This window comes from Lynx canadensis, chromosome D1 (genome assembly GCF_007474595.2).
Source record: "Lynx canadensis isolate LIC74 chromosome D1, mLynCan4.pri.v2, whole genome shotgun sequence".
In the NCBI taxonomy this organism is placed as follows: domain Eukaryota; kingdom Metazoa; phylum Chordata; class Mammalia; order Carnivora; family Felidae; genus Lynx; species Lynx canadensis.
In genome coordinates, this window is record NC_044312.2 from 42,881,758 (window position 1) to 42,901,927 (window position 20,170).

At 37.6% G+C, this 20,170-nt stretch overlaps 2 pseudogenes; both read right to left on the reverse strand.

Annotated features, from left to right (window-relative positions):
• Window positions 1-10,618: 10,618 nt before the first annotated feature.
• LOC115526628 lies at window positions 10,619-10,727 on the reverse strand (annotated as a pseudogene).
• Window positions 10,728-10,880: 153 nt separating this feature from the next.
• Window positions 10,881-10,978, reverse strand: LOC115526627 (annotated as a pseudogene).
• Window positions 10,979-20,170: the final 9,192 nt, after the last annotated feature.

Sequence of the window (20,170 nt, forward strand, 5' to 3'; positions counted from 1 at the left end):
AATCTTTGGGTTTTTATTGTTTTTTAATGTTTATTTTTGAGAGAAAATGACAGACAGAGACAGCATGAGTGGGGAGGAGCAGAGATGGGGACACAGAATCCAAAGCAAGCTCCAGGCTCTGAGCTGCCAGCATGGGGCTCAATCCCATGACGTTGAAATCATGACCTGAGCCAAAATCAAAAGTTGGATATTCAACCAACTGAACCACCCAGGCACCTCTATCTTGTATAATTTTTAAAAATTATTTTATTTTGAGGCGCCTGGGTGCCTTGGTTGGTTGGGCGACTGACATCGGCTCAGGTCACGATCTCACAGTTCATGAGTTCAAGCCCCACGTCGGGCTCTGTGCTGACAGCTCAGAGCCTGGAGCCTGTTTCAGATTCTGTGTCTCCCCCTCTCTCTACCCCTCCTCTGCTCATGCTCTGTGCCTCTCTGTCTCTCAATAATAAATAAACGTTAAATTAAAAAAAAAATATTTTGCTTTACCTAAAACCAGTGTTTGACAAACCTGGATGTGTATCAGTAGCAACAGGGGATCTTATTGAAAACACAGGCATCAGAAGGTACAATGGAGTTTGAGGTCCATGAGTATGGATTGCTAAAAAGGTTGCCAGGCAGCTTTTGAAGTGGTTTCAGCATGAATTTGCAGGGTGGCTTTGGGCATATGAGAACATAGAACTTGAACACCCAGATTTGCTAAATAACCTCCATTCTGCACTTTCTGCTTTGTAAAAAGGACCTGAGAGTTGTCTGGAAATTGATTTAATTCAATGTAAAGTTAGCAAAAACCACACACCCACTGTGTGCCCGGTACTTAAGGTTTGTGGGTGAGTGGACTTAGGTAAAAAGATGCTTTCAAGAATTACAGTTTAGCACAGAAAACAGACCTACAATTGACTATCATACAGAGCACAATTAAATAGTGCTAAATTGAAGGACTAGTTACACACTGGGAGAAGGAAAAAGAAGTTGTAATTAATTCTGTCTAGGGGAAGTAGACTGGGGGTGGGGACGGCATGGAAATTAGGGAAGCTTCACACTGGGGGTTGTAGGGAAGTACCTGGTTTTGCAAGATAAGGTGAATTTCAAAAGGGGATGCAGATGGCCTTTCAGTAAAAAAGAAAAACTTAGATTCAGAAAAAGTTTTGTTTTAATATTAATAATTTTGCTTGGCATTCTCAAGGGGTAATGCTTTCCAGAATTCTTGTCACATTGAAAGACAAGTGTCTAGTTCCTTTGTATTCATGCAATTTGCAAGATAAGAAGTGCACATTTCAAAAGCTGAAGGACTAATCTTACAAGAATAGAATAACCCTGAGCATTTGACTGTGATTTTTTTCAGTCACAATTTGCTCAGTTCATAGAGCTGTCACAGTCCCTGATGCCTCCCCATATTCTTCTCTTGGTGTTCTTGTTCTCCTTTTGAAGATCACAGAAATCTGCATCATAGACTGCCTGTCCTAAGAAGAGGGATAGTGATGGCAAAACCGACTGTCGCAACTCTTGTTGAAACAGAGTCATAATAAAAGAAAAATGAAAGAAAAAAATCAAATTTAAAGAGCAGGGAATAGTATCAGTTAAATCTCACAAGAGGCAAATTTCACCATCAAGATGACATTTAGAAATGTTTTCATTTGTGAATTTATGCTCAATGTTGCTTTTGGGCACATAATACCAGGACTGAATTGTGAGGGGTTTTTTTGTTTGTTTGTTTCTTAAATTTTCTTTTATCCGTATGTCCTTTCTTTCTTAGGGCTGACAAGCAGACTGGTACATAATACAAAAGCTGTTAAAATATATGCCAAGATCCATATAATGAAACATAAATCATGCCCATGCAATACCAATTATTTCAAAATTTTGAGTTAATGTATAAACATCATTGATTTGTCCCAAATGTTTTAGTTCTTGAGATATTGGAAACAAAGTTAGCTATAGCTTTACATGGCTCCAGCTAGGAGAGCTGGGCTTCCTAGCATTATATGCACCATCCAAATAAGGTCAGAGTATTTATTATAAAGTATGGTAAATTTTACTCAGAAATGCAAAGCATTTATCAAAAGTGTACTTATGCAGTGCATCAGGCAGAAGATTTGTACAGGGAAGATTTTGAAAGGAAAAACAAGCAGCTAGCCCAGTTAATAAGTAATCTCCTCCTCTTTGTAGCACTAAAATAATATGGCATAATAAAAAGACTTCAGGTTTTGGCATCAGACGCATTTAGGTAAGGATCCCATTGCCACTAGTAACTCTGATCTTGGACGAATTATTTCATCATTCTGAGTATCAGGTAACTTCTTCATAGACGATGGAAAATATAGGTGAATCTCAGGATTATCCTAAGGAATTGGAATGACATAAATTAGCCTATAGCAATCACAGAGTAGCCTAGGTATTCAAGTATTTTACAATGGATAGTAAAAGGAGCACAGACTTCCATCACTTCAACGTTTGTGATGACAAATATCCAAAGAGTAATTCTGTGAGTTCAGAGTGTTAAGTTTTCCTTTTGATCCACTCTCTGGAATGTTAGAGTTTATCATTTCGTTATCTCCACTAAACCACAGGTCCCTCCCATGACACTAGCAATACTTCGCATTCTACTGGTAGCTCTTCTGCCCACATGATAGAACACAGCCATTTGCCCAGCATTTCTTGCTATAGGACTGCACACAGATTAACTGTGAACTCATGGTTTGAGACAAAATAGCAAGGAAAATTCTCTTGAAAAGAAGTGTGGCACTGCCTAAGTATGCAGTGTGCACATAGTTTAATGACTAATTTCCCACGTCATGAATCCTGTCACAGGAGAAGAGCTCTTCCCTCTGGGCTTTCTCCATTGTGGCACCCCGCCCCTGCTCACTTCCACTCACCCTGCCAAGTACTCTGTTTGTGAGCCAGTCACAGGGAGTTAGCAAATTACTGCTATTCTGAGCTCAAGTCTGCAAAAGCAGACAATGTCAGAGACACTAAGGTCTGGTTAGCATTATAATTTACTGGCTTTGTTGGAGGTAGAAAGATCCTGAATCCAAACACATGCAGTGTGAAAAGACTATGGCCAAAAGAAAGGATTAAATTGCCAACATCGTCTTGGAGCAAGAGAGGGACACATCTTAAATATAATAATGCTCTGTGCATTTATACACATATGTAACAAAGTTCAGATTATTTCACTATGAATTTTTACTCAGAAATGCAAAGCATTCCAGGGCGCCTGGGTGACTCAGTCTGTTAGGCATCTGACTCTTGGTTCCTGCTCAGGTCATGATCTCATGGTTCATGGGTTCGAGCCCTGCATTGGGCTCTGCACTGACAGTGTGGAGCCTGTTTCAGATTCTGTCTCCCTCTCTCTCTGCCCCACCCCTGCTTGCTCTCTCTCTCTCTCTCTCTCAAAATTAAGAAATAAAAGAATAAATTAAGAAAAAGGAATGCAAAGCATTCTAGATATCACTAAAAAGAGAATTCTATATACTACCCCTATGGTTCACCAATATTCACCCTGTATAGTAACACATAACAATAGGTGTGTCATCCAAGGGCATATTAACTATATATAAAATATAGACCCTTTATACAAACCTGTAGAAAACCCTTTACACAAGCCTGTATGTAATCTCTATATAAGCATATAGAACCAAAATGCCATAAAAGAAAATGACAAGATATTTTGATAGAATGAACACTGGGTTTGTTATTTTGAAATACTGCATTTTGTCAAATGGCTGTCTGATATTTCTTTATAATTATCCTCACTCTCCATATGAGATCTCTGTTTCTATTACCTCTATAATTCTCACTCATGGAAATCATTTCTGCCTCCTATTACTGACATTTAGTCATTCTGCCCTTTATCAAATCCATTAAGTTGGGGGCCTTTTTTTTATATGACTTCCTTGCTCATCTTCCTCACCCCCAATAGCTGCATTTTTTCCCAAAATTTCATTAAGAATGTTTTCAAACTGAAAAGCTTTTAGATGAATACTTATTTATGCATTACCCAGATCCTACACTTAACATTTTACTAAACTTGCTTTGTCCCAGCTTTCCATCAAACCATCCCTCTATCCACCCACCGATCAATCTCATTTTATTTGATGCATTTAAAAAATTGTTATCGAAGTACGGTTGACATACAATGAGATATTAATTTGAGGTGTACAACATAGTGATTTGACAATTCCATACGTGGAATTGGAGGTTCTTCTCAATACTTGGAGCTTCTTAGGGCTGCCCTCTGTAGTGATAACTCAATGTAGCTTAGGTCTTACTGAAACAGCAAAATCCTCAGTGCAGAGAATTCCTCTATGATAAATTACAAAAATTATGTTTAAGGAGACATGTAAAATATCTTGGCCAAAATCTAATAGGACAGGGTATTATGCAACGTATTAGAATGCAGGCATTGGGAGGAGATGGTCCAAGTTCCCATGCTGGCCCTGCCAGTTACTGCCTGCCTAAACCCATGCAAATTACTAACCATTCTAGGTCTGTTTCATCATCAGGAGTGAGGAATATAATAATATCTGCCCCATAGGATGGATTTGACAACTAAATGACATGATGCATTTAAAACACTTTACACCCATGGGGTGCCTGGGTGGCTCAGTCGGTTGAGCATCTGACTTCGGCTCAGGTCATGATCTCACAGCTATGTGAGTTTGAGCCCTGCATCGGGCTCTGTGCTGATGGCTCGGAGCCTGGAGCCTGCTTCAGATTCTGTGTCTGTCTCTCTCTGCCCCTAACCCACCCCATTTTGTCTCTGTCTCTCTCAAAATAAATAAATAAATAAATAAATAAACAAACAAACATTAAAACACTTTACACCATGCTTGACACAAAGTAAGTTCTCAATAAACATCAGCTGCTATTGTTGCTAATTTTTAAATTAATATATGCAAAACCAGATAACTCTAATGCAATTCCATCTAAGGATGTCCCTCTTGCATATGCAGATTTAATGACCTCCAAGAAAGTGATTTTACCCCAGCCTGTCCACAGATAAACCTTTACTAGGTGTAATTTCCCCACATGAGTGATAGCAGTATATGTGATAAAAATGTGACAGACAACACAGATGTTCTTTTTTGAGCAATTAAAGGCATGAGCACTATATAAGTGGATTCCCTACACATAAGCTGACACAAAATAAGAAAAATAATCCACATCCTCCTTTTTTTCCAGAGTAAAATGTCAATGTCTTTTAGATTTCTCAGACATCAGCAGAACATTTGTGTTGTTTAGAGTTACTACTACTGTCAGCAGAAGCAGGATGATGGATGCCGTGCTTGCTTTGCTCTTAGTACAAACCTTAAGCACTCATAAAGAGGGCATCTTAAAAACATGTGCATATGCACAAAATAACATTTTGTAGCCTTATTCACTTAAAAATTATGTTTCCTGGCTTCCCTGTGCTGTTCCTAACTAGTTGACTTAAATAATTTGTTTTCAGGAATAATGATGTTATTTTGGAGGGAGGAAGGATAGAAGGAAAGGGAAAGAAAGAAAAGGTTATATATTCTTTACACGTGTTTTGTAGGATGTCTCAGTGTGTGAGTGTGTGTGTGTGTGTGTGTGTGTGTGTGTGTTTGTAAAATGAGGGACCTTTGCCTGTACCTTGATAAGCTGTCGAATACTTCTTTGAACACTCTTCTCTTCCCTCCTCTTACTCCCCCTTCTCCATTTCACATTGCTCATTGAAGCGTGTTTATGTCAAATGAATGGATGTGGATGAAAACTTTATTTGAGCAGAACAAATAGCACTACGATGAAAAGATACCTAATTTGCCTTGCATGGTGGGGAAGTATGGTCTCAAAAACAGCACTGTTTGTATTTCATTTTAGATTCTAAATGTACAACATACACACTACAGAATTTTTTAAAATCTAATTTTGTACATACACAATATGAACATCTTTGTCCATTTAATATGCTTGCTTGATAAATTTGTTTCCTCTAGTCTTCTGTATGCCTTAATACTTTGCAATATCACCATAATTAGCAGCACCTGGAGTTCTTTCCCCCCCACTTTGGATAATGTGAGGGTATTGGTATTTGTTTATTTTCATCAAGCTCACTTAAACCACTTGACCATAATTATGGCACAGAGACATGAAAATCCCACCATCTGGCACAATTGGACATGTTTTTGTTGAATTTGTCCTGTTTTTCTTTTAATTAATTAATTAATTAATTAATTTTAATGCATCAACTCCCCCAACCCCATTCAGTCTTTGCTTTAAAGGTCAATGCTGTTGTTTCAAGGGCTAGAGGAGAGGAGATGTGTCAGTGGCTGACTCTCTCTGTTGGCAGGGCTGTTTGAAAAAGCTGCTGCAGCTGACTGAATCTATTTTATGCTTGTCCAGGACCATTAATCCTTTGGAACTAGGAATGGTCAATTAACTCATCTAAAAAAAATAGTTAATCTCATTTGAATTTTTCATGGGAACAATGATTTTGTTCTTAAGCGGCAATGTGTATGTGCTAAGGGGAGGGACACATGCAAGAAAATGTCTCCTGAATATTGCAAAGCTCTTTCTTTGTAATATGTCAAACTAACTTCTGTGTAATTATTTGCTATAGTAAAAGTAAGTGATAATGTGTGTGTGTGTGTGTGTGTGTGTGTGTGTGTGTGTGTATACACTGCTACTTATGTAACATTTGGTAATTTTCAGTGAACCCGGAAATGCATGCCATCTTTGCCTTTGATTCCTAAAGTAAGAACATGATGCAGGTTGACAAGGAGACATTACTCAGATACCAGTGACTCACTAGTAAGATTCAGATGTAACAATATTTGCTGACCACATTCATGGAACGGAAATGCAAAGGTCACTTTGCTGCTGGTCCCTCTCACACCACCCTCTACATCTTCATGATCTTCAGCTTAATTGTTTATTTATGTTAGTACCAAAGATTTATTTTATCTTATACGAAATCATGGATCCTCTCTTGAAGGGTTGATACCTCAGGGTTTTCTTTCTTTCTCCTACTACCTTCCTGTATGAACTTTCCACAATGATAATATCTTGTCTAGAGAATGAAATGAATTACAGATAACGTCTGATTTTGTCAATCACGTATCTTTTCAGTCAAGTTCCAAGACTTTTTTAGATACTATTTTCATAATTATAAGTTGTTTTTTGAGGGCACATAATTTCTCACACTATATTTCAATGAGTACAGAAAGATAAGTCTTAAAATCACATACTTCTATGTTGAAAAGGCAATTACAAAGAAGAAATAAATACATTTATGTGGGGAGTTTTACTGTAAACTGGAAAAAATTAGTCCTACAATGATCAAAATGTTATTTTTATCCTTAAGAAGCAATGTTCCTTTTTGTTTGTTTGTTTGTTTGTGTTACCTAAATGTACATCTTTGCAGGAATTCTGGTTAAAGATGGCACGCTACACCTATGTTTTTATTTTTTCCTCTTCCTAACTATGAAATGGTAGTAAGGATGCCTAGATGTAAATAATCATAAGCAATCCTGAAAACAAAAATATCTCTCATTAGCACAGAGAAGTTGATTCTTTAGAACAATCTTTAATTGGATGGGATTATATTGACTGAGAAACCAAAGCAGGAGGAGTTGAAGCCTAGAATATGATAAGCCAAAGCAGGAGCTGTTCACCCTAGGGGCCTTGAAAGAGGCTCAAGCCCAGAACTGCAGCTACAGAAAAAAATAAAATATTTGCCCATAATGAAGATAATTAGTGACTGTCTATAGAATAGCTTGATCACGTGGCATCTCCTCTCCCCCTAAGGGCACCCGCAGAGGAGGAGGTGTCTGGCTTTTGTACCGGATAATAAACCCGTAACACTACTTTCTGTAGAAACTACATTGTTTGCCTGGGGGAAAACTGCTGTTAGTCTTTTTGCCTAAGAGACAAGCAAAAACGATGAAAGTAACTTAAAGTAAACTTAACATAGGTGGAGGCAATGAAGGATAAAAGGTAAGATGTTGCTGCTGACTGTTCTGTTCCTGATACAGTCCTTCTTGTTTCATATTTGATAGAGCCCCCAGCTCATCTGACTACTCTTGGCATTCCATGCCTCCTAAAAACATTGTCAGTACATTCCTGAATTCTTTTGTGTAAATTACGTTAGTTCATTTCAGGGGCACCTGGGTGGCTCAGTCAGTTAAGCATCCAAATTCAGCTCAGGTCATGATCTCACAGCTCATGAGTTTGAGCCCTGAATCAGGCTCTGTGCTGACACCTGGAGCCTGTTTCGGATTCTGTGTCTCCCTCTCTCTCTGCCCCTTTCCCGCTCACGCTTGCATGCATGTGCTCACTCTCTCTCTCTCAAAAATAAACATTTTTAAAAAATAAATAAGCAAACAAATTAGTTCATTTCATTCTTATAACAGCCCTGTGGGGTGGGTACCATTATTATCGTCATCTAAGATGTAAGGAAACAGGGACACAAAAAAGTTAAGTAATTTCCTAAGTTCACACAGCTAGAAAGTATTAGAGCTGAGATGTGAGCAGAGTCTGGTTCAGGAGTCCCATGTACTTAACCATTATTGCAGGTCACCCTGCTGCAATGCCTGCCATCCAATGTGCCACACGAACTCTCTAGGCAGCTTTCCCACATAGAGGAAAGGACTTGAGAGAAACAGAGGAACAAACCTACAGGGAAAATCCATGCCGTCTCTATTTAGTAGAGTCCCTTGTTCATACCTATGAATTTGTCTGACCAAGAATCATCAAACATCATCAAACATTTGAGGAGATGCAGCAGCTAGCGAGAGAAAAGATGAATAAATGGAACAACTGATGGGGCACCTGGGTGGCTCAGTTGGCTAAGCGACCAGCTGTAGCTCAGGTCATGGTCTTGCAGTTCGTGGGTTCAAGCCCCGCATCAGTCTCTGTGCTGACGGCTCACAGCCTGGAACCGGCCTCAGATTCTGTGTCTCCCTCGCTCTCTGCTCCTCCCCCGCTTGTGCTGTCTCTCTCAAAAAAATAAATACACATTAAAAATTAAAAAAAAACAAAAACAACGGAACAACTGATAACAAAACAAAGAACCAGAGACATTTTAAGGAACAAAAGAGAACTTTAAAAATTATACTGATTACACTTAGGGAAATAATAGAGAATGTGCTATCAATAAAAGGTAAATACTGCAATGGAAGAAAAATAATTACATAAAAGTAAAGTTTTTTGGAAATTTCAAACATGATTCCTAATATTTATAAAAGTCCATAGAGTGGCTGAATAATACAACAGATTTTGTTTAAATCAAATTATTCATCTTAAATGACAGAATGATGAACTTTCTCAGAATATGGAAAAAATGATTGAAATTAAGGAATACAAAAGATCAAGGCAAGCATTCCTACATCTATTAAATAGAAATTCTGGAATAAAAGAACACAGAAATTTTAAGAGAAAAATGATAAAATTACAAAATAATAAATTCCAATAATAATCTTAAGCCATTTTTTATATTAAGAATTTGCTAACCATCAAATAGAATGGGGTAAAAATATTTAAACATAGAAATATTTTGGCAAAATTTCTGAATGTGAAAGGAAATTATGTAAGCTTTCAGAATGGAAAAAAAATAAGCAATTTCTTCCAAAGGAATAAGAACTCATATTGGTATCACATTTGGCTATCACCCATGACAAGCTTGATGATAATGGGGCATTGCCTTCAAAATTCAGAGTTAAATGATTTTTTTTAAGTGTCCCTATTTTAAGAGAGAGAGCACGCATGCAGGAGTGGGGGAGCAGCAGAGAGAGAGGGAGAGAGAGAACTCAAAGCAGACTCTGTGCCATCAGTGCAGAGCCTGATGTGGGGCTCAATCCCACGAATTGTGAGATCATGACCTGAGCCAAAACCAAGAATCAGGCACTTAACCAACTGAACCACCCAGGAGCCTCCAGAGTTAAATGATCTTCAACTCGTAATTCCAAATCCATACAGTTGTCAGGTAAAAAAAAAATAATAATAAAATTCAGACAGGCTCAGGTATTTTATATCTCATAGGTACTTATTTCAAAAAGTTTTCTTGAATATATATTTGAACAAAATGGTAAATGCATCCATGATATAAAAAGATATTTAATACAAGGTCAGTAGGAACTAAAGTAGAAGACTAAATATTTAAAACCAGAGATGACAATGTGCAGGCAGGCCTAGAAAGCAATAGATGCAAACTAGACCAAAAAGTGAATTCGTAAAGTTTGTCTACAAGAAGAGAGGGTTGTTTTTTTTTTTTTTTAATTTTCCACAATTCATTTAATGGCAATTGATAATCATTAAATTAGCAGTGGTTATCTTAAAAAATGTATTGCAGGGGCGCCTGGGTGGCGCAGTCGGTTAAGCGTCCGACTTCAGCCAGGTCACGATCTCGCGGTCCGTGAGTTCGAGCCCCGCGTCAGGCTCTGGGCTGATGGCTCAGAGCCTGGAGCCTGCTTCCGATTCTGTGTCTCCCTCTCTCTCTGCCCCTCCCCCGTTCATGCTCTGTCTCTCTCTGTCCCAAAAATAAATAAACGTTGAAAAAAAAAAATGTATTGCATTAACTGTGCTGTCATTTCTCAAGAATGATCAGATACCTAGAGTCACAGATATTTCCCACATAAGATGCATCATAAAAATAGACTTGGTTTATCACCAGCATTAAAAAATCAGACTAGGGAAAGAAGTAGGTCTGGGGACACATTCATGGTCTTTTTTTTTTTTTAATGTTTATTTATTTTTGAGAGAGAGACAGAGCGTGAGTGGGGGAGGGGCAGAGAGAGAGGGAGACATAGAATCTGAAATAGGCTCCAGGCTCTGAGCTGTCAGCACAAAGCCCAATGTGGGGCACATGTGAGACTCATGGACCGTGAAATCATGACTTGAGCTGAAGTCGGATGCACAACTGACTGAGCCACCCAAGTGCCCCCACATTCATGGTCTTAATATAGTGAATATTTAGCCTTCCCTGATTATTACAAAATCAGAACAGCAAAAATATTTGCAGGAATAAAGTAGGTTTACTCAATAGATTAGGTTATTAGAAAAATAAAGATCTTCATTTGTCTCCTTTACCAACAAGAAACAAAGAGAACCCTGGAAACATTTAAAATTCAAAAAAAAAACCTAAAAAATAATAAAATTTTGTATCTAACATGAAATAAGCTGAAAGGTGGCATAATTTTGAGCAAATACTTAAGTATAAGAGAGGAGAATTCTCTTTAGGTAGGCATGTAGTAAACTCTTACCTGAATGCCAAGATTTCGTGAAATGGAATTGAATTTCTTTTGTGAAATCACAGTATTGTTTATTCAGAGATATATTTTACCTTTTCATAATATTGTTTTCATTAGTTACCTATCTTTAGAATGGATAGTAGGCTAAATATTCAAGACAGTTAACGTTAGTTACAGAACATGAATGTTGTAAATCATGGAAGCTTGAAAATGGCTACTTTGTGTCATAACTGATAAAAGTCAGACACAGGAGAAGCAGAAGGGAGAACCTATGTGTTAGTTGACTTCCTCTTCTTACATAGCAAGGAATTACTAGACACTGTTTAAAATTATGGGCTAAAAGGAGAGCTGTATATGATTTTACAGTTAAGAAAATAACTCCAAGAAGGGCAAAAAATTGTAAAAGCAATAGGCCCCTGGGTGGCTCAGTCAGTTAAGTGTTCTACTTCAGCTTAGGTCATGATCTCATGGTTTGTGAGTTCTGACCCCGCATAGGGCTCTGTGCTGACAGCTCAGAGCCTGGAGCCTGCTTCGGATTCTAGGTATCCCTAGGTTTCTGCCCCTCCCCCACTCACGCTCTGTCTCTCTCTTTCTCTCTCTCACTCAAAAACAAACTTTAAAAAATTATACAAAAATGAGGCATGGAAAAGAGAGGAAAATAAAGGTCGTAGGTAATGTAACTGTGCTAAATTTCAGCTACAATGGAAAGATGCCTAGTGATAGCACCCAACTGACAAAATAATAGCGACACAAAAAGATAAAAGGTGTAATAATGTTTAAGTTTGTGGTTGTAAACATAACATTAATTTTTAAAAACTTATATCAGAAGTAGGGTAGTGTGCCCTGCTAGAAAGTGGGGTGGAGGGAAGAACAGAAAGCATTTTAATCTTACTTATACCCCTTTCTACTATTTGAAGTTGTAAATCAGGAACACATATTATTACTATAACAGCAAAATTAAAAGAGAAAAAATTATAAAATGTACGTGTACATATACACACATCTGTCTATGCATGTACGTACACATGTTCATAGATACATATACGTGAATGTATGTGCATATGTATATACACATTCATACTTTCAGATTTTTCTCCTTTGAGAGTGTTTGTAAAACTCCTATAGGTACCTATTGTCAGACATCTAATGCTGTCTTTAATTAAGATATGTATGCTTTCTGCTTATGCAATCCTGCATCATCAGTGCCCGTACTTCTCCCTAAGGGTGAAGCAAATTCTAGGGATAATAAATATATATGGTACAATAATTTATAATCTCTATTAGAGACACAAAGTTAATCTCATTACTCTAAGGATGGATCATATATTCAGTTTCAAGAACTTTATTATTTTCTCATTGATCATTAGGGCTTAAAATACACAATTTCTCATGGAAAAAGCTGAACTGTCACCCATCCAGAGGATTTCTTGTGCACTGGTTGCTGTTCTAAAGAGTATTTAAATCACTCTGTAGAACACATTTTGAGGGTAATTACTTTAAGATGCTAAAATCCCACAGCACAGAAATTTGGCCAGATCATGATACAAACTTACAAAAACTGTGCGGCTTAGAGGAGGCCAAACTATTTGATCAGAATATTCCCTTGCCTAATCCAAACTATTCCAGGAGGTAACTTGGATAAAGCGTGTGTGTGTGTGTGTGTGTGTGTGTGTGTGTGTGTGTGTGTATCTTTTAATATGTAAATATATGCATACGTACATATAACATTTTCTTTATCCAGTCATCCACTGAAGGACATTTAGGTTGTTTCCATATCTTAGCTATTTTGAGTAATGCTACATCAAACATGGGAATACATATATCTCTTGAAGATGGTGATTTCAGCTTCTTTGGATATATACCCAGGAGTGGAGTGGGATTACTAGATCATAGGTAGTTCAATTTTTAATATTTTTTGAGGAACCGCCATACTGTTTTCCGTAATGGCTGTACCAATTTATATCCCCCCCTCCCAATGGTATGTAAAAGTTCCCTTTTCTCTTCATCCGCACCATCACTTGTTTTCTTGTCTTTTTGATAGTAGCCCTCTTTATAGGTGTGAGGCAATGTCTCATTGTGGTTTTCATTTGCATTTCCCTGATGATTAGTAATGTTGAATACCTTTTCATATACTTATTAGCCATCTGTATATCTTCTTTGAAAAAATCTCTATTCAGGTCCTTTGCCCAGTTTTTTCAATTGGATTGTTTGTTTGTTTGTTGTTTTGTTTTATTTTGTTGCTTTTGAGTTGTATGAGTTCTCTATATATTTTGGATATTAACTCTTATCAGATATATGGTTTGTGAATATTTTTCCCCATTCTGTAATTTGCCTTTTCAATTTATTGTTTCCTTTGCTGTACAGAGTTCTTTAGTTTAATGTGGTCCCACTTGTTTATTTTCATTTTTGTAGCTTGTGCTTTTAGTGTGTTATCAAAGAAATAATACCCAGGACCAATGTCTAGGATATTTTTTCCTTCTAGAAGTTTTATAGTTTCAGGCCTTATGTTTAAGTCTTTGATCCATTTTGAGGGTTTTTTTTTTTTTTTCTGAGTGGTATAAGACAGTGTTCAAGTTTCATTCTTTCACGTGTGTACATTCAGTTTTCCCAGCATGCTTTGGGAGATATTATGGTACCTTATTTCAAGATATAGTACAAAATTGTAGCAATCAGAAAAGTATGGCAGTGACATAAAAACAAGTACATAGATCCATGGAACAGACAGAAAGCCCAGAGATAAACCCAAGAAGATACAATCAAGTAATTTTTTGACAAGGGCTAAAGAACACACACTGGGGAAAGGACTGCTTCTTTAATAAATGGTAGTGGGGAATCTGGTAACACCTTCTTCATGAAACCTTTCTATATCATCACAATTCACATGTATTTATGCAATCAGTCATGAGTGCCATGAAAGAACATTGTTTACTCAGCACTAATTATTTGTCAGGGAGTAAGATACACATATAAATAAAAGCTACAGACCTTGTCCCATAGTCTAGTGACCAAAACAGACATGCAGGGAAGTCTACACATAACACAGTAGAGAAAATAAAGTGCTCTTGATGGAGGGAAGTATAGAATGCTTTAGGAACACAGAGAGATATTCAACCCAGTCTAGTGAGAAAGGAGAAAAAGTACTAGTCAGGATTCTAGGAGGAATATCTGAATTCAGTTGTAAAAGACGAGTGAGAGTCAGTCAGGCAAAGAAGAGTGCAGTTTTCTAGGCAGAGGACACCAATAAAACGTATTCACTGTACTGCTGATTTGCATAGTTTTTTAATTTGTGTTTCTTAAGATTCCTTGGCCACTTGTAGAGAATGGGTGGGCGAGTCAAAGCTGGAAGCAGAGAACCACATGGAGGCTATTTGCAGTAATCTGTGTGAGAAGATTATGGCTTGGACCATGGTTGCAGAAGAAATAAAAAGACTAGGAGGGATTTGTGATATATTTTGGAAGAAGAAATAGCATAAATAGGTGATGGGTTATTTGCTGGGAAGTGAAGGAAAAATAGGAACAAAAAATCATTCCCATCAACCAGATTAACAGTGTTTTTTGTTTTTGTTTTTGTTTTAACTGAGAAAGGGCAGTTTACTGAACAACGTGTTTGGCATGAGAGAGATAATTAATAACGTGGTATTTTCATATATTTCATGTCTCTAATAAGTAAAACAGAACCCTTAAGAGTCCTAAATATGGCATGTTGTTAAAACAGTAACTCTTTTAGGGTTTAGGGAATAGTACTAAAGAAATTAACTTCATCTAGGTTATGTAACTCAGTATCAGTTATATAGTTAAGTATAGAGGGAATTCACGGTCATAAATAAATCAGGAGTACAGGGACAATTTCAACCAGGGTACATGGTTTTGCCTGAAACAGCCTTTGTTCTGCTGGAATGGTGGAGGCAGAAGTTGAGAGAGGGCAATGAGGGTATCCATGCCTCTGCTCCCTGGAAGTGCCATAAGCCTGCTTGAAACTCATTGAATGGCTTTCTTTGCTCTTAGTAGAGGCTGCAAACTTCTCTCAGACCTCACACTGCACCCCAGCCATATTGATCCTTTTTCTGTTTCTTGAATAAGCCCCTCTTCATGACTCTGCAATTGCTATTTCCCCTGCCGTGAGTGCTCCTCATCCAGCTCTTTGCTGGTTTGGCTCAGTCCCATCTTGTAGGTTTCAACACAAATGCGCACTCTTCAGATCAGGTTTCCTTTAGCATTCTAGCCAACCTCGACAAGTTGTTTCTGTGTATCGTGGTGCTATCACAGTCTACGTGTTCATTTTTCATTGTTCCCAGAATGTAAGCTCCATGAAGACAAGCTTTGGCTATCTTCTTCACTGTAGTTCGAGACCAGGCAGAAAAGGTGATGAATAAGCTTTTATTATGTGTCTGAAAGATAAAGATTAAATATTACAAAGCAAATCAGAGGTGCACTTAATATATCCTTTGATGATTTCTTCTGCTTAGAAAGCTCTTTCCATTCTTCTTTGCATGATTAACCCACATTGTTCCTCACAAATGAATTCAGATATTACTTCTAAAAATCTCTAGTTACTTTTTCTCCCCTCTTGTTAGACCAGGTTACATGCCCCTTTGTGTTCCTGGAGCATTCCATGTTCTATCAAAACCCCTTGATTTATTTTATTGTGTTATACACTCTGGATTTGTCAGGATTAAATAATTTCCATAGGTATATAAACACACTGTGATATATATCATCTTAAAATCATTTTAATTCCCTCCTTTACTACCACATTCATTTCCAGTGGTTACCCTATTGTATGCTTTCCTTTATAATAGAGTTTATTTTTTTTAATGTTTTTACTTATTTTTGAGAGAGCGAGAGAGAGACAGAGCACAAGTAGGGGAGGGGCAGAGAGAGAGGGAGACAGTTTCAGAAGCAGGCTCCAGGCTCTGAGCAGTCAGCACAGAGCCCAACATGGGTCTCGAACTCTCGAACTCATGATTGCAAGATCATCACCAGAGCCAAAGTCAGATGCTTAACTGACTAAGCCACCCCGGTGCCCCTATTTTTTTAAAATTTTTTAATGTTTATTTATTTTTGAGAGAGAGAGAAAGTGTGAGCAGGGAAGGGGCAAAGAGAAAGGGAGACAGAGGATCTGAAGCAGGCTCTGCACAGACAGCAGAGAGCCTGATGTGGGGCTGGAACTCACAAGCCATGAGACCATGACCTGAACTGAAGTCAGATGCTCAACCAACTGCGTAACCTAAGAGGTTTTTATAAAGTTTATTTATTTATTTTGAGATGGGGTGGGGGGTGTGAGCAGGGGAGGGGCAGAGAGAGATGGAGAGAGAATTCCAAGCAGGCTCCACACTGTCAGTACAGAGCCCAATGTGGGACTCCATCTCAGGAACCATGAGATTATGACCTGAGCCAAAATCAGTAGTCAGTTGTTTAACCAACTGAGCCACCCAGGCACCCCTACAATAGAGTTTTTTTAAAGGGTTGCCTGTACTTCCAGTCTGCTTTCTCTCTTCCTATTTACTCTTACCTGTATATCAATCCAGGTTTTTCTAAAAAAAAAAAAATTAAACAAACAAACATAACTCCCCAGACACTGCTCTTGTCAAGGTCACTAATGACCCCCACATTTCTAATCCTGGAATCAATTTTCAGACTTCACCTCTATCAATATATCAGTAGTATTTTCAACCAGGGATTACCTCATTCCTAAAACACTTGGTTCATGGCCTTCAAACCACACTACTCATTGATTCTCCTACTTCATAAATTCCAGTTTCTTCTTGTGCTTCTAAAGTCTAAATGCTGAAGACCCTTATTCACTCCTTAATGAGTGAATTATTCCCAAATTCATACCTTTAATCCTAGTCTCTAATGCCATTAATTTTCTAATTAATGTTACTAGTCCTTAATTTTCACTTAACTTGCCCCAAAGTAAAGTGTTTTTTTTTGCTCCTACAAACCTGCTTCATCTCCCATCTTCTTTATCTGAATAAATAGGATCCCCATTCTTCTAGTTGTTCAGTCCAAAGTCATTGGAGTTATATTAAATTGCTCTCTCTTTCTCACCACAGCATTCAATCCATCAACCAACCCCTTAGATTATATCTATAATGAGACTACTTTTATCCACTCCATCAGTGCCATCCTAGATGATGCAAACTTCATCAATAGCCTGGAGCACTGCACTGCAATAACCCCCTAAATTACACTGTCAGCTTCTTTGCCTGTTTGGAGTCCACTTTCGACTCAGCAAGCACAATGAAATAATCCTCATAAAGAGAATCCTCCACTCAAAAGCCTGTAAAACATTTGATATCTCTCATAAAACATCCCCTGATTAAAAAAATATATATATATGTTCTAGAGCCAGACGTGTAGGTCTAAATCATGGCTGTACCATTGTCTCCCCCTACAATTTTGGTTATTTAATTCTTCGTTGTCTCAAATTCCCATGTGTAAAATGTTAATGCATCAAGTTTGTAACATTACTGAGAGGGTTATTTGACTTAAAACCAGCAAACCTCTTAGGACGGTGTCTGGCACGAAGTGCTATATAATGTTAATTGTTTCTCATTGTTGTCTGCTGACCCTACCTGGTGTAGCCCCCAGTCACCATCTGATCTTCTCTCATTCTCTCTCTTGTTCATTTGCTCCAGTCTTGATGATCACTTGCCATTTAACTGGCATGCCAGGAAAATCCACTTGCAAATCTCTCTACCTATAAGATCTTTTACTCATACATTTACATGGCCAACTATTGTAAATTCCTTGGCTTTCAGCTCAAATATGTTATGAAAGGCTCCTTTGTTAATCCTCTTACACAAAACAGCGTACCTGGTCACATTCCATCTTCATGTGCCATTTTTTATATTGTATATTTTCAAAAGCATGTTTTCCACTGTTTGTCTGGACATTATCTATCTGTGTTAGAGTTAACTTCCATGAAGACAGAAACTTTGTTCAGTGCTCTATGCCACAAGCCTTGAGATAGTGTGGCACATAGGAAGGGAACAACAAATATTTGTTAAACTTGTCCTTCAATAATCATAAACATTTATAATTCACAGTGAGGTGTCCAGGTGACAATTAACATGTAAGAAGTCACCTTATTAGCAGGTTATAATAACAAAGCCTAAACATAATTAATCAACATTTATTGATTCTTTTTTAGATTTCACAAAATAACTAATTTGGCCATAAATTGATGAATTAGGTACTTTTCTTTCAAGAACTTAATTTCCTGGATCCTTATTGTGATTACCATTTATTCAGGTCTGAGTCCTACAATAAGTATAATTATAGCAATTTTGAGAAAATCACAACTGTAATGGCCATATGTCCATAAGTAAGTTATTATTTAAAATATAAATTACATTTAGCAGACTCCACATAAGAAGGTAGAAGTGTGGTTCTAAAGTACACCTTCCCTGCCACCTAAAAAAGTCATTAACTAGAATATCACTGTTACCAGGCCACATCATTCTCCTTTTTAGTTGTGTTTTTTGTTTTTTTGTTTTTGTAGAGAAGACCTAGAATATGTTGAGTATTGTAGCTCTTTAGAAAGAACACTTACCACTAAGAATCTTAGGAGACTTTTTTAAATCACAAACCTACTATCCCATTGCAATCAGGAAGTGTCCCAATCTAAACTTCATGCAGAAAAGAAAAGAACATTTTTGACAAGGCAGTTTTAATTCTGTAATGCCCCAGCACCTCTTCCATACTTGTCTTGCAACCTGCCCTCTTCCTCCCATCATGTGGACAGAATGGGAGAAGTGGACAGAATTTTTTTTTAATTTTTTAAGTTTTATTTATTTATTTTGAGACAGCATGTGTGCATGAGCAGGTGAGGAGCAGAGAGAAAGGGAGAGAATTCCAAGCAGGCTCCACACTGTCAGCACTGAGCCTGACATGGGGCTCGAACTCACAGGCTAGGAGATCTAGACCTGAGCTGAGATCAAAAGTTGGATGCTTAATCGAATGAGCCACCCAGGTGCCCCAGAAGTGGACAGAACTCCAAAGAAATCATGTTAAGAAACTTGTTATCTTAGGATAAACTGAACAATCAATACAATTAACATTGTGCTTGAAGCTTCCAAGTTATGCAAATTTTTCTTTTCAGCACTCCTCATTCAGCACTCCTCATTCCTATCAGATCCTGTGTGACATGACACTACAGGACTCTAAAGGCAACAGGAAAAACAAAGTGAAAGCTAAGGAAGCAGCATTAGTGGAGGCTCAGTTCAGAAAATATGCTCCGTTTAAGCAGCATGGACTTTAACACAAAAGAATAGTGCTTATACATGCTTTGGAAGGACTAGCAGAGAAACTTCAAAGCTAAAGACTCTGGCAAGTACACAGAACACTATAGAACCTGTGGTCCAGTGAAGGTACTACTTCTGACACAATCAGTACCATGGACGATCAGGATGCCACCACTGCACATATTAAGGTTAAGAATAAACCATAGTAGATGAGATCGGGCTCATTAGTAGATAGAATCCAAACTAATGTGCTGTTAAATATGTGACAACCAGCTGGGGTTGTTCCCCATCTCCTCCTGGTTTAGAGTATTTGCCAGTAACTGTGGTAGATCGTCCCACCATGGCCTATTATAAGCACTGAGGTGCAATTACTAAATGTGAAGTTGTGAAGAGATGAGCAATAGTAACACACCATTATATAGTCTTTCCACAATAGACACAAGAGTGGTTAATAAGTTCAAGAGCATAGAATAGAGTAACATGCAATAATTAGGAAGTGATGAGTTTTAAGTATGTGTTACCCTGATTTTTAATATAATGCATTTAATTGTAAATATATATATATATATATATATATATGTATTTATTTATTTATTTTGTTAAGTTTATTTATCTATTTTTGAGAGAGAGAAAGAGAGAGAGAATCCCAAGCTGGCTCCATGCTGTCAGCACAGAGACTGATGCGGGGCTTGAACCCACAATCCATGAAATCAT